At 39.5% G+C, this 4642-nt stretch overlaps 1 protein-coding gene across 3 annotated transcripts in view; it reads left to right on the top strand.

Annotated features, from left to right (window-relative positions):
- The first annotated feature begins 105 nt into the window (after window positions 1–105).
- tiprl (TIP41, TOR signaling pathway regulator-like (S. cerevisiae)) overlaps window positions 106–4642 on the top strand; it is a 42081-nt gene continuing 37544 nt past the window's right edge. For all 3 annotated transcript variants that reach the window (XM_015018973.1, XM_015018974.1, XM_015018975.1), the window contains exon 1: window positions 106–226. The gene's annotated coding sequence lies outside the window, so the exon portion shown is untranslated. The remainder of the gene's footprint in view (window positions 227–4642) is intronic.

Genomic DNA, 4642 nt, shown 5'->3' with positions numbered 1-4642 from the left:
CTTTAATGAACATCTTCATTGAGGTGCGTATTACTAAATTCCATCTGAGTATCATTGATGACCACACTCCAGTCCAGTAGGTGGCGGTAAATACACCTTAAGTTGGTTGCCATCCGCCAATAAAACACAAAAGAAGAAGACCCTAACCCTAACAAGAAGAAGAAGAAGAAGAAGAAGAAAGGGATAAGATAAAGATCCAAATCGCTCCTCCTAAAAAGGATATTAGGTAACCTTTAACTATATTCTTGCCCGCTTTAGGTGTATCTCTTTTTACTTTCTGTATTTATTTGATTACAGTAAGTGATGCTGACTGAATCGCTTGAAAATATTGTGGCTTTTGATTGTTAAACAAAACTGTTTCCCGACAGTTTTTGTAATGGGTTGCCAGAATCCACTTCACCATCATCATGTGCTATTTACTTGCGAGCTTCACCTCAATACGTTTTAAGGTAGCTTCAGTTACAATGTGGTGCGAAGAAACTATAGAAATGGCATTCTGGAACGATGGCAGCCCCGCGTCACGACGCGAGAGTATACAGGTCCTTCTCAAAAAATTAGCATATTGTGATAAAGTTCATTATTTTTCATAATGTAATGATAAAAATTGAACTGTCATATTTTAGATTCATTGGACACCAACTTAAATATTTCAGGTGTTTTATTGTTTTAATACTGATGATTTTGGCATACAGCTCATGAAAACCCAAAATTCCTATCTCAAAAAATTAGCATATTTCATCCGACCAATAAAAGAAATGTGTTTTAATACCGAAAAAAATCAACCTTCAAATAATTATGTTCAGTTATGCATTCAATACTTGGTCAGGAATCTTTTTGCAGCCTTCAATGCGGCGTGGCATGGAGGCAATCAGCCTGTGGCACTGCTGAGGTGTTATGGAGCCCAGGATGCTTCGATAGTGGTCTTAAGCTCATCCAGAGTTTTGGGTCTTGTGTCTCTCAACTTTCTCTTCACAATATCCCATAGATTCTCTATGGGGTTCAGGTCAGGAGAGTTGGCAGGCCAATTGAGCACAGTAATACCATGGTCAGTAATACCAGTGGTTTTGGCCCTGTGAGCAGGTGCCAGGTTGTGCTGAAAAATGAAATCTTCATCTCCATAAAGCTTGTCAGCAGATGGAAGCATGAAGTGCTCCAAAATCTCCTGATAGATGCTGTATTGACCCTGCCCTTGATAAAACACAGTGGACCAACACCAGCAGCTGACATGGCTCCCCAGACCATCTCTGACTGTTGGTACATTACATTGGACTTCTGGCATTTTGGCATTTCCTTCTCCCCAGTCTTCCTCCAGACTCTGGTACCTTGATTTCCGAATGACATGTAAAATTTGCTTTCATCCGACAAAAGTACTTTGGACCACTGAGCAACAGTCCAGTCGACTGACCTGACTAGCCCAGGTCAGTCGGTTCTGCCGCTGTCTCTGGTTCAAAAGTGGCTTGACCTGGGGAATGCGGCACCTGTAAAACATTTCTGATAATATCTGATATAAAATGAACATTGACCAACCAACATTTTGATGGCACTCATCAAAATGTTTGTTACTGCTTTTCTCAATTGTAGATTATATTGTTTTTTTAATAACTATATTTTTGTGATTTTATGATGTAAATCTCTTTGAACTGCATTGTTGCTAAAACGTGCTACACAAATAAACTTGATTGCCTGAAATGGAGGCAGCAAGAGGAAAATCTGACATCTGAGAATACTTTGAGATTATTGTTCACAATAAAATTCTTCTTAGATAACAATAATTAACCCTCCACTTCCCAATTTCTCACCTTCTGCAAAGTTCCACTATTATTTGTAGTCTGATTAGCAAAGATATATCAGTCTTGCACAGCAGAAACAGATTTAAACTTGTTGCAGAACTAAAATTCAACATGTAGCCAAATATGAGGAATCAGAGCCAATTAGAAATCCAAGAAAAAGTGAACGCCCCAAGAGACACTGCACTCTCAAGACATTAAAACATCAATTGTCTTTATTGTCAAATCCGTCTATGATATAAAAGAAAACCCAACACAACCACTGACGTTCAGCATATACCAGGATTAGATTGGCGACAAATCATTTTAATAATTAAATCATATGGCAATTAAATATGGTTTAATTGATTATCCTGTTACTAAACATGAGTTTGATGAAAACTTTGTGACAATATTGCATTTTGTAATTTTTGGAAGTATGATCCACCTGGGTGACAAGACTGTTAGAGTTTCACCAGCAGATGTCACTAGTGAGCAATGAATGAAGCATCGAGTAATGAACCTTTTTGCAAAGCAAAGGGTTGGAAAGCTTCATTGCTTCATGAGGCTTCATTTGCCCATCACTAGTTTTGAGTAATGAACCAGGCTGGGAGTTTTTAAAGCCTCAGGAATCTTTTGCAGGTGTTTAGAGTTACTTCGTTGATTCAGATGATGAGGTTAATTGCTCGTTCAGAAAACCTTTTCATGATATGCTAATTTTTTGAGATAGGAATTTTGGGTTTTCATGAGCTGTATGCCAAAATCATCAGTATTAAACAATAAAAGACCTGAAATATTTCAGTTGGTGTGCAGTGAATCTAAAATATATGATAATTTAATTTTTATCATTACATTATGGAAAATTATGAACTTGATCACAATATGCTAATTTTTTGAGAAGGACTTGTAGTATAACTAGAATCTTTTATTTTTATTTCTCAGTAATTTTATAAATGCAGTGTAAGAAACAGGAGACATCGAGAATAATGGAATGCATTGTGCACATAACATGTGGTGCGACGGATTAAAAAAGTAAATTTATTGAATTCAAAATAGAATATCTAGTATCTGGAGCATAAATATTAACCACTAATACAGTATCCTTAAGTGACTGGTACTTATTTATTTTTTTAACACATTTTGATGAAATGGTGAAGAAAAAAAGTGGTCAAATCAATTACAAATGGAATTTGACAGGTTTTTTTGGGGGAAAAACTGTCATAATTGCCAGAAAAATAAAAAGAAATTTAAAAACTTTGTTTCTAAAAACCTTAAATAAATGGAAACTTATAAAACAAATGTTTAGTACATCATGGAAAATACCTTATTTTTAGATATGGTCGCACCACATGACATTTTTTAAGACCACAGCCAAATCATATTGATGAAAAACCCCTGGAAAGGTCTAATTTTAATGTGAAATTATGATTTCTGTATGCACAACATTTCAAATGTTCTAGTAATTGCAATTGATATAAATATTCTTAACATTTTTAATTTAGCTTGGTGGAAATCCTTATACGTCAATGACCCATATACACTATTGCCAAAAGTATTTGCTCGCCCATCCAAATGATCGGAATCAGGTGGTTCAATCACTTCCGTGGTCACAGGTGTATAAAATGAGTCACCCAGGCATGCAGACTGTTTTCACAAACATTTGTGAAAGATGGGTCGCTCTCAGACCTCCGTGGATTCCAGCGTGGAACTGTGCAACTAATCCAGTCATGAAATGTCCTCGCTCCCGGGTGAAAGTAGTTTTAAATTCTTGGGGGTATTTAAAACCCCCAAGAATTTGGGGGAATTTAAAAAGTATATAAAAATTCCCTTCTCACCCTCCGCGGGTGGTCTCTCTCTCTCTCTCTCTCTCTCTCTCTCTCATCCTCTGAGCTCGGGTCCTCTACCAGAGGCCTGGGAGCTTGAGGGTTCTGCGCAGTATCTTGGCTGTGCCTAGAACTGCACATTTCTGGACTGAGATGTCTGATGTTGTTCCTGGGATCTGTTTGAGCCACTGCTTCTTCACCTTCCAGGCCTTCTCCAGTTCCTCTCTGAGGCCCTGGTATTTCTCATGCTCCTTTTTCCTGATGTTGTGGTCACTTGGTATTGCTACATCCACCACAACGGCTTTCCTCTGTTCTTTATCCTCCTTTTTCCTGATGTTGTGGTCACTTGGTATTGCTACATCCACCACAACGGTTTTCCTCTGTTCTTTATCCACCACCACAATGTCCGGTTGGTTCGCCATTACCTTTTGTCTGTCTGGATCTGGAAGTCCCACAGGATCTTAGCTCGGTCATTCTCCACCACCGTTGGAGGTGTTCCCCACTTCGATCTCGGGGCTTCCAGTCCATATTCTGCACAGATGTTCCTGTACACTATGCCTACCACTTGGTTATGTTGTTCCATGTACGCTTTCCCTGCCAGCATCTTGCACCCTGCTGTTATGTCCTGGACTGTCTCAGAGGCCTCCTTGGACAACCTACACCTTGGGTCTTGTCTGGTGTGGTAGATCCATCCAAGATCTATTGCTCTGGTGTTTAGGGCCTGTTCCTGTGCAGCCAGGATGAGGGCCTCTGTGCTGTCCTTGAGTCCATCTTTTTCCAGCCATTGGTAGGATTTCCTGATATCAGCCACTTCAGTTATTTGTCGGTGGTACATCCCATGTAGGGGCTTGTCCTCCCATGATGGTTCCTCCAGCACCTCGTTCTCTGTTCCCCATGATCTGAGACATTTGCTGAGCACATCGTCCGTTGAGGCTTTTTCCCTGATGTATTTATGGATCTTGGATGTTTCATCCTGGACAGTGGTTCTCACTCTCTCTAGTCCTCTGCCTCCTTCCTTACGGCTTGTGGTGCTACAGTCTCAGGGTGCTGGAT

Source organism: Poecilia latipinna, unplaced genomic scaffold (genome assembly GCF_001443285.1).
Source record: "Poecilia latipinna isolate Pla-1442-1.1 unplaced genomic scaffold, P_latipinna-1.0 Scaffold2352, whole genome shotgun sequence".
NCBI lineage: Eukaryota > Metazoa > Chordata > Actinopteri > Cyprinodontiformes > Poeciliidae > Poecilia > Poecilia latipinna.
The sequence above is the reverse complement of the archived record's forward strand: the minus strand, read 5'-3'. Positions and strand labels throughout refer to the sequence as shown.